At 35.9% G+C, this 11,209-nt stretch overlaps 1 non-coding gene across 1 annotated transcript; it reads left to right on the top strand.

Annotated features, from left to right (window-relative positions):
- The first annotated feature begins 779 nt into the window (after positions 1 to 779).
- On the top strand, positions 780 to 851 carry TRNAE-UUC (transfer RNA glutamic acid (anticodon UUC)). Its single transcript has one exon. It is a non-coding gene; the product is annotated as a tRNA-Glu (tRNA).
- Positions 852 to 11,209: the final 10,358 nt, after the last annotated feature.

Raw genomic sequence — 11,209 nt, 5'->3', positions numbered from 1 at the left:
GCGGATTTAGCTTTTGAAATTCTTCCATTTCGCGAACCGATCTATGCCTTTGCTTTGCTTCGCTATTTAGTGCCTTCTCTTTTCTCCTTTTTCGCATCCGTTTTCGTGCCACACATGAGAATAGACGAGCTCCCAATCCTTCTATTTTTCTCCTCTTTTTTTGCAATAATTTGATATCTTTTGCTCCATTATCATTCAAGCTTACTCCTACAAATAAGAAATATGTAATGAGTATAATTCACTTCAAATATCATATAATCTCCCGCAATTCACACGACAAATAGGATGAAAATACACTCAAAATCATGCACTTTTAGCCATTTATCAATAGGTCATCTAATTAACGATAAAATATAAAATTTAAACTTAAAAATATTTTTAAACAAGATCAAAACTGAAAAAGAATAGTATGACATATAAATTAGGATAGAAAAAATAGTAAGTACCAATTAAGACAACGCGTCAACACCTATAAAAATGAAACTGGTCTCGAATCTTAGAGTTTTATTCATTGACATTGTAGTTTTTTTTTTTACACAATCATATCATATTACTTATAAGGTAATAGTACATACGTCTTTATAATAATTATTAATTGTAATGTAGTACAACTAGATAATTACCTTACTAGAACATATTAAATTAGACCGACAATCTAAAAGATCTCTACCATTTTGCTTCCCACTATCCAGTTTCCTATCACAAATTAAAATAGAGTTCCACTTATAGAGTAGCTAATTATCTACTTGTTTAATTATATGACAAACTAAACAAGCAAATCCGTTATCGTCCAGCGGTTAGGATATCTGGCTTTCACCCAGGAGACCCGGGTTCGATTCCCGGTAACGGAAAGTTCTTTTTCTTATTTAAAGTTTGGAAAATATAACAGCCTAAATGACTTTTCGCTTAAGGCCACCAATTTGTTTCTGCAGTCTAAAATCCTTAATTTTCTGGATAGAGAGAGTTTAAGAGGGACACGGATTACAGTTAATTTTGCAAAAAAAAAAAACTACATATCATATTCCGGAAGTGAAACAGAAAAAAATAAAGCTATATATTTTTACTAGATGGTGTGTGAGCCGTGCTTTTATTCATTTAGCACGGGTGACATTATTGTTTGTTTGTTTGTGTCTTGTAGTTTGGTAAAATACAAAGACGGGAGAAGTAAACCTCATTAATAAAATTAAAACTTTGCTCCTGGGCCGCGAAGGGTGCCTGAGTCCTACTTGTCAAACACCCATAAACATGCGTCTAATATATGAACCTGAATAACATCTGTTGCATTACGAAAATAACATAGTGAAGGAAACCTGTCATCAAGGCATATGTACGTATACATGCAGAATACAGTGGGCGAGCCGGCAAGGCTGCTATAGACAACTATACATCCAAAACTGAAAGCCGACAAGGCCACATGCAACCCAACTAGATATACTGTTCACAGACCTCTAACAGAAACATAACTGTACAAAGACAGGACTAAGCCACATCATACCCATATATATATATATATATATATATATATATACACACACACACACACACACACACACACACACAAACGTATCGTATCAAAATCAAAAGCAGGTCCGGATCAAATGGAGCACGCCAACTCTCGCTGATCAGGAATCCTAAGAAGGGGGACCGTCAACTTGCCTACCTGCACCTGCGGGCATGAAACGCAGGCCCCGTGAAATAGGGCGTCAGTACGAAAAATGTACTCAGTATGTAAGGCATGAAAATTTGTACGTAAAAGACATAGATGAAACATGGAATATAGAAACACATCTATAAATTTGAATAACTTGGTAAATTCTAAAATGTTTATAATGTCATGCACATACGTATAAATGTCGTGTCATGCATATGTATGAGTGTACTGCCACTGAGGGCATCCTATCATATCGTCTCGGCCACTATAGGCAACATCATCAACATATACCAGTTGATCAGGTGGTGGTGCATATATAACGCCGTAACCTTTTTCCATATCCCATATACATATATTTACATATATACGTGTATATAATGCCATCTGGCCATGGATCAATGCACATGTATAAATGAGTGAAATGCATGAAAAATATGTAACAATCTCAATATTCCTTCCGGATAAACTTTTCCAACTCTGTATTATTCTGAGACCCATGAACAGAAGATAATAATAATTCTCATGGGGAATCAAGAATATAGACACACCTACTATTTATATGAATAGAGTAATTTATGAAAACTATGTGTTTGCTCGTTTCTTTAGTATCATATGGACCATGCCAAAAGAAAGAAGGGAGAGCCTTAACATACCTGTTCCTGGAATTATTTGAACAGAATGAAGCTTCTGCTTCTATGAAATATGTTGAACGAAATTCTGCTTGAATCTCTTGAAATTTTGAAACAAAATTGTGGTTGCTCTTTGAAATTTCAATCGAAATTTTGGCAAGAATTTGGACGAAATGTTTTTTCTGTTTCAAGGTTCTTGGTTTCGAGCCAAAGTCATGAATGAAAGCTAAAGACAGAATGGATAAGATTTTACAAGTCTTTCTAAGACTTAATCTTTAAGTCATGATTATGTTATTCATAGGTATCCACCTAGAATTATGACTACTTAGTCATTTTTTAGGTTTGTGGCTTCTTGCCACGTTTGGGGAGGGGGCTAATTTATTAATTTTTTATCCACTTATTATTTAATTGAGTAATGTCCTGTTACCCAGTAATTAATCAATTACCACAAATTACTTAAAATTCTATTTATTTTTAAAATACTTCATATATACCTTATATATTATATTACCGCGGTCATATGGTACCTTGCATGGTACTAGTTCATAACTATCAGGTATTATCGCTCGACCCGTGTTTTATTCCAAATTGGCCACTTTCAACAAAACTCGTTTTCTTTAATCCGTGTACCCCTTTATCCTTTATAACACTTATTTATCGCTTGTCATAAATAGCGTAAGTACGTTAACGTCAAGATGATCTCATCCCCGAGGCTACGTCGGTTAACTAAAAACGAAATTTTAACGTACGAAAATGCGAGATGTAACATCCTTCCTCCCCTTAGAAACATTTGTCCTCGAATGTTCAACTCCCCGTGATCCATATAACTTTGACAGGGTCGCCTTTGTAACAACACTAATACTAACTCTCCCTGTAGAAGCTTAATAATCCAACCCCACACCTTACCATAATTATTAATAACGACAATGGCCTCACATGACCAACGACAATAACAAACACAAGAATTTATACACGTACCTTATGATTATGACATCTCAGTCGGACCCTTCTCTGAAGGAGGAAATAGGTAGGGATATCTAGATTTCATGTTTTCCTCGGCCTCCCAAGTCATTTCTTCCACATTGTTGTTCGTCCAAAGTACTTTCACGGAGGCTACCTCCTTATTCCGCAGCTTGCGGGTTTGTCGGTCTAAGATGGAAACCGGAATTTTCTCATATGACAAGTCCTCTGTAACCTTTACATCATTCGTGGGTACCACTCGGGTAGGATCGCCAATGTATTTTCGTAACATAGATACGTGAAAAAATCGGATGGACAGACTCCAACTCTGAGGGCAATTCTAACTCATAAGCTACTTGTCCCACTTTCCGAATGATCCTATAAGGCCCAATATATCGTGGGCTAAGTTTGCTTTTCTTGCCAAACCTCATCACACCCTTCATAGGTGACACCTTTAAGAATACCCAGTCATCAACCTCGAACTCTAAATCTCGTCGCAGCACGTCAGAATATGACTTCTGACGAATTTGAGCTGTCAATATTCGATCCCGAATAAGCTTTACTTTTTCTATGGCCTACTGAACTAGGTATGGCCCATGTAATTCAGATTCTCCAACATCGAACCACCTGTGAGCACGTGATTTTTGCCTCATACGAATTACTCCAAAATAATTCCCAAAATTAGGTCTTGTCTTTAATTATGTGTGATTTTCCTGATTGTTTGCATATATTTGTGGGCATGTTTAATTTTATTAATGCATTAAAAATACAAAAATATAGCATTGGCATTTAAGGTTTGATTTTACATTTTTTGGAATTAATTAATAATTAGGTGTTTTACAAAAATGAAAATTCAAAAAAAAATAATAACATATTTTTGTAATTTTAGTCAAATTGTGTGATTTTCTTTTAATTTGGCATTTAATTATTTGTGATAATTATTAGTTAGAATTAATTAGTATTTTTAAGTTAATTTGGTGTTTTATAATTTAATTAGGATTTTAGTTTTAATTTTTTTTGAAAGAAAAAGAAGAAAAGAAAAGAAAAAGAGTTAATAAAAGAGAGGAAATCAAATTTGGGCCAAAAGATCCCCAAGCCCAAACAAAACCCGTCCAAACCCACCCCAAACCATCCCAAACCCGTCTGCCCGGTCCACCCCTACCAGAACCAAACGACGTCGTTTGGACACGTTTTGATCAGGGCCATCAATTTCATTTGATCGAACGACCCTAAAGCTTTGCCCGTTACCCGACCCCGACCCATTTCATCTGAGACCGATCCGGTCTTTAAATCACTCAAACGACGTCGTTCCAATTAGTCAGATAATCCAAGCCGTTGATCTCGTTTGATCGAATGACCTGGATCCAATTTTACTCCATTATATATTTGACCAAACAGACGCCACCCTCCTCATAACCCCCCATCTCATCTTCCTCACCCAAACTCTAGAGACCAGCCGCCACCATTCCCCACCGCCTTCCGGTAGCGGCGCCGACTCCAATTACTCCCAAAAATACACCCCAGAACCCCTTCGATCCCCTCTTCCCGGATCCGTAACCCTTTACCTTCGAACATGCCTGAATCCCTTCGAATATCGATTCAAAAGGATGAACCCTAGCGCCGCCCTAACTTTCTCCGGTGGCGGCGCCGACTCCAATCCCTCCCAAATTAACACCACACAACCTCCACAACCCCCTTAGGCCCAATATATCATTAGTTTCCCTCGAATGTATCCAGAACTCCTCGAATATTGAATCTGAGTTCGAGCCTTAGAACCTTAAAATTCCGACCAGTGCATGAAAGATCGTTTGGTTGGATTTCTGGGCTTATTCAAACTTGTTTCATCACAAAATAATAACGCTCGTTTGTTCTGCATCAGGAACAAACGTTTGCTATTATTTTGGGTTGATTCAGAGTGCCAAATCCAAGTTCGAGCCTATCTAGTGAGTTCTTTCCTAGTTTTTGTTTATTTTCATTAGTATTATTCTAATATTCGTCTTCCTCGTCTCTTTTTCTTTTTTTGGTCAATTTCATTTGAAATTCGATCAGTTCTTTGTTATGAATTATTTCTGTTCACTGTTGTTTCTTTAAGATTTGGTTTTATAGATTTGTTTCGTATAATTAGGATATCAGCTTGTTATAACACTGTGAAATTGTATCTCGTTAATCACTCAGTCAAAATAATTAGGATTAGTTCAATAAGTTTGGTATTAAGTTCTTGTTTAATTGTGTCAATAAGAACTGATTAATATAAGTAATTCAAGGGTTTACCTACTTAAGAAGCTTCTAGTGGATAGTAGGGTTAGGATTGCACTAATGGATTAAATAATTAAGTGGATAATTGAGTGGAAAATGGAGTGGAAGATTAAAGAAATGAAAAGTTAAGTTGGTAGTGGAAAATGTACTAATTGAATGCCCATTTAAGGGAGCTGAAAATCAGAAAAGAAGGGGGCGGAGGGAGCGGTATACACTCGATATACACTCTGGATACACTGGATATACAGGGGCAGAATTCATTTTGGAGAGAGTAAAAAGATAGAACCAAATTTTGTGAAATATTGAGAGCGAACGAACACCAGAGAGAGTTCAAAGCTAGAAAGAGAAAACAAAGAGAGATTTCCGGACTATTTTTCTTCCCTATTTTTACTGGTTTTCTCCGTGTTACTGGGATTTATGGATTGAGATGTTGAAGCTACTGTGTTGGGCTTTCTGCTGCTGTATTTTGTTGTTGCTAATTGCTTACCCCATTTGTATGTTCTACATACCAGTTACATGTTCTGAAACTCGATGTATATAAATATCCAGTTGAAAATGAATGAAGTGGCGACTCTAAATCTTTAATAATAAATCCCGTTTCGATTGTACTTTAATTGAAAAAACTCCCTTATGCCCTTGCGGATGTAGGTAAAAAGGAGGTGTGACAGCTCTGTAGCTGTGAACACCTAATTTTTGACAACATTTAATTTTTTATCACTTCTTTTATATAAATATTTTAGGGGGTTTTAACCTACTATTATTTTAGATTTATTACACTTTTTATTATAGGATAAAAATACAAAAAATTTAAAAGGTGAATTATTACTATTAATATTAGTGAGTTCGAGTCTCCCCAAGAGCAAGGTGGGATGTTCTTGGAGGGAAGGATGCCGGAGGTCTATTTGGAAACAGTCTCTCTACCCTAGGGTAGGGGTAAGGTCTGCATACACACTACCCTCCCCAGACCCCACTAAGTGGGATTATACTGGGTTGTTGTTGTTGTTGTTGTTGTAGTATTACTATTAATATTATTATTATTATTTTTATTTATATAAAAAAATCCGAAAATATTATTTTTTTTAAAAAAAGAAAAATTTCGGGAGTGATTTAAAAAATAAAAAAAGGGAAGTATTGAATAAAAAAATAAAAGTAAAAGTAGGTGGAATTCTCTTTTTAAAAAGGTAAAAGAATATAGAAAATTAAAAAAATAAAAAGTTTTGTGGAAATTTTAAAAAAAATAAAAAGTAAAAGAAAGTTGGAATTAAAAAATAAATATAAAGGTATCTGAAAATTTAAAATTTTTAAAGTAAATGAAAGTAGCATTTTTAAAAGAAAAGGAAAAGAAAGTGGTTTGTTTTTTTAAAGAAAAGTTAAATAAAGTGAGATTCTCTTTTAAAACAATAAAAAAGTGGGATTTTAAATAAGATAAAAGTAATTAAAGTTGGAATTTTAAAAATAAAAGTAAATAAAGGTGAGATTTCTTTTTCTAAAAAAATAAAAGCAATTTGTAAGTGGGATTTCTTTTAATTGAAAAATAATAAAATATTAAAAAAATAAATCTGAAAAATTTCGAAAATTTGCTATAAATAAAAGAGAAAATTTAGGAAGAAGTGTGTTAAAAAAAAGAGGAAAAAAATAGAGGAGAAGAAAAAAGAAGGGGGCGGAGAGAGAAGGATATACTCGATATACTCTCTGGATACAGTGGATATACAGGGGCAGAATTCATTTTGGAGAGAGTAAAAAGAAAGAACCAAATTTTCTGAAATATTGAAAGCGGAAGAACACCAGAGAGAGTTCAAAGCTAGAAATAGAAAACAAAGAGAGATTTCCGAACTATTTTTTTTCTCCATTTTTACTGGTTTTCTCCGTGTTGCTGGGATTTATGGATTGAGGTGTTGAAGCTACTGTGTTGAGCTTTCTGCTGCTGTATTTTGCTGTTTGCTGTTGCTGATTGCTTACCCCATTTTTCTGTTCTACATACCAGGTACATCTCCTGAAACTCGATGTATGTAAATATCTAGTTGGAAATGAATGAAGTGGATGCCTATTGTTGTTGAAGTGGAGGCCTATTGTTGATTTACTGCTTTCATTATATTGTAATAACCGTACTGATGGACTGTTAATCATAAGTTTGTGCATTTGAACCGTTAAGTGTGTGTTAGATATTTAGAAATGCTTATGAGTTTAGTTGAGTATTCGTTGTAATAATTCCATGCTGGACTAACAGAATAGTTTCTATTAGTTTAGTTAATTTTCGGTTTTCCTAGATCTATATAAATGGTGTTTTCAAGCTGTGATTAATTAGGTTGTAGACTGTTAAAGTAGTGTGATACTTCTTCTGATCATGGGAGCTTTATATTTAGTAGTGATGATGTGAGTTAATCTATAATTCTGAGTTTGAGTGGTTGTGTGTGGGTTCGAAATCAGAAAGTTAAAAGTAGATATGAGATATGTAATTCGTAAGGTTAATTTAGGCAATCCATTTTCGTCCAACATCCTTAATTCTCGAGTTTCAATTCTCATATGTGGTCACGTTAGTGTTTAATCAAAGTTCATGAGTCAGCATTTTAATAAAAATGAGTCATAGTAGGGAATTTGAAATTTGAACTAGTATGCACCATGTTTGAAATTGTGATCATAGGCAGTTTACGTGGGTCATGAAATCTGAAATCAGTTGCTTTCCAACTCATGTTTAATGTTGCATTGAATTTATTTTACTGGCTAGTTAATTTTAGTAGTAGATTCATCAGATTTGTGTTCTTAATTAAATTGAAATTCCATTTAGTGTAAAAGACAGGGCTTAACAGGCTAGTCCCTAAACGTTTGGGCCTCAAGATAATTGATACACGGCCCAGGCAAGTTTTGGCCCCTTTCTCATTTAGGCCTGGGCCAAGGTCTGTTTTGGCCGATTTTATGGTGTATATCTGGTTTTAAATTCTCTCTGCTGGGCTCACATCGGAGCCCAATGGTCGGACGTTGGTGCAAAAATATTACTTAGTTTGCATCAGTCTAGTAACAAATTAATTAGGGCATTTCTTTTATTTTAGAGATAAATTAAGTAGAAAACTATAGATTGCTCTAGGTTTGCACTTTAAAATAATAAAACGGGATGAGCCTCGCTAAACAAAATACATAAATTGCGGGGCCCTCGATAATTGTATATATTAAAATACTTAGATTTCGGGACAGGCCATTTAGCGAATTTCACGGCCTTCCCCAAAATAATAACGTGTTAGTCTCTTTAGGCGCGTATTTTAATAACATTACCTCCCTAAACTCGGGTGCGCATTTATGTGACCCAAATCCAAATCCCAACGATGTTAAAGTATGTCCAAAAATTACGGGTGCATTTATGTGACGTGGTTCAAGACTTGTTTTAATGACGTTGCAATTTTCTTTAAAAATGAATAAAAGCGGTTAAGGTTAAAATTTGCACATAGGTTCATAATTGTTAAAATTGGATAATTTAAGCCAAATATAACAGTTGAGCGACCGTGCTAGAACCACGGAACTCGGGAATGCCTAACACCTTTTCCCGGATTAACAGAATTCCTTACTCAGATTTCTGGTTCGCGGACTATAATACAGAGTCAACCATAAATCTCCCAAGTGGCAACTCTAAATATTTAATAATAAATCCCGTTTCGATTGTCCTTTAATTGGAAAAACTCCCTTATGCCCTTGCGGGTGTAGGTAAAAAAGAGGTGTGACAGCTCTGGCGACTCTGCTGGGGACCGAACCCAGAATCTGTGGTTCAGGGTTCAAGAATTCGAGCTTAGAATAATTGTTATAGTTGGTTTTATCTATTATCTGATTTTGTTACATGATTTGGGCCTAATGTGCTAAATGATTGCTTTTACCGCTTTGATATTCCGTGAACTGTATATGAACTGTTGCGAAATCCCTTTTCTCTCTGAGTCTTCTAAATCATGAAGAAGTGTGTTCTTCGTGTGACTTCTTTTCTGTTAGAGTCATATCCCAAATTTAGAACGAGGTTCGGACAAGTTGCAAAGCCGGCGAAGCTTCTATATTCCCGGTACGCTGCCCCCTCGGCTCGAGTTGTCCGCTCGGGTAAGCCAGGTCTAGAACAAACACCCAAGTTCTGAACCTAGAATAACTCAACTTCATGCCGGATCCCTAGTAGGAACGCTTATTTGCATCATGTGCATTTGACTTAGGGGACTCAACACAAGGGTTGGGTCCGTCTAGGACAAGCAACCTGAAATGAAAAAGACCATCCTGATGCATCCTACTTGTTTTCTGTGAATTTATTTGTTCGGACTTGCATGCTGACCGGCTTCTGAATCTCTGCCGAAAGAGAGAGGAAATAGCAGTGTAGAGAGTTAATTACCTATTTTTAGAATAAAATCAATGTCTAAATACTGTCGAAACTCTGCCGAAATTTTGAGAAAATAAAAAAAAAATATTTTATGTTTTTAAAACTGTTTGTTTTACTCAATAAGCAAAAATACGTACAAAAGAGTCTTTTATTTTAGTTTGTCTTGTTTTTAAAGACAGAGAAGAAAAATAGTTTGTTTGTTTGTTATAAAAGGAACAAAGGAAAAAGAATCTTATTTTCAAAAATAGCTAGTTTCTCTGCCTGAACTACGCGGGTTTGATTCTCACCGGATGTGAGATACGTAGGCAACCCTCATCGGGTCCAACCTCTCCTTTTGCAAAAATAGCCAAAAATGTCAAATTTTAATTTTCGTCATAAATAAGTCGGGTGATGCCGTTTTTGTCAAAAATAGCTGAATGTCTCCAAAAGGGACGCCGGAAGGCCGATTTTGCATAAATAGCCACCTTTGGTCATTTTTAAGATTTCGATCGGTTAATCCGCACAGCCTTGAAATCTTCGTCTCCGAAGTGCTGAAATGCCGTGTTTGAAAAACTGGGTCTTTCATTTTAGTTTGGAAAAAAAATAGTAGTTTTGTCTTGAATCAAATAAATTTACCTTTTTCTTAATCACCTTAATAAATGTGCAGGATGAGCACAAATGCAAATGAATCTTTCACCATACTTAACGAGGTCCCCCTCCAACTCTACATGTGGTGGAATGATCTGGGAGAAGGCAACAAAGAAATAGTGGCTAGAATCCTGGGAGGTCTTATCGGTCTACTAAATGTCAAGCCAAAGTCGGATGTCATCGAGGCCTTAATATCATTTTGGGACCCGACCCGCAATGTGTTTCGCTTTGGGGGTTTTGAGCTTACGCCCACACTGGAAGAAGTCGCGGGTTATGCGGGTCTGAATGGAAATCTGAGGGGTCAATATTTGCTGTCACCAAGACCGGTATCTCCGCACAAATTTTTGGATTTGCTAAACATAAGACGGAATGTTCAGAATGATGATTTGTCGGGAGGATGTTACGCTCTTCAATTCCTGTATCAGCGTTATGGTAATCCTCGGGGTTTCGAAGAACCAAATCTGGGACTAACCCATGCTGGGAACAGAAGTAAATGGGAATCAAGATGAACCTTGGCGTTCATAACAACATTCTTGGGAATCGTGATTTGTCCACGAGAAGATAAGAAAATAGAGACAAGTCTTGTGGGGATGGTTGATGTTGCAATTAAAAGGGCAGATAACACTATAGTTCCCCTGATTTTGTCAGAAATTTACCAAGCATTGACTGTTTGCAGGGAAGGAGGACATTTTTTCCAAGGTTGCAATTTATTACTTCAGTTGTGGATGCAAGAACATCTGTGCCACC

This window comes from Nicotiana sylvestris, chromosome 6 (genome assembly GCF_000393655.2).
Source record: "Nicotiana sylvestris chromosome 6, ASM39365v2, whole genome shotgun sequence".
NCBI classification, from domain to species: domain Eukaryota; kingdom Viridiplantae; phylum Streptophyta; class Magnoliopsida; order Solanales; family Solanaceae; genus Nicotiana; species Nicotiana sylvestris.
This window is presented reverse-complemented; position numbering and strand designations above follow the sequence as displayed.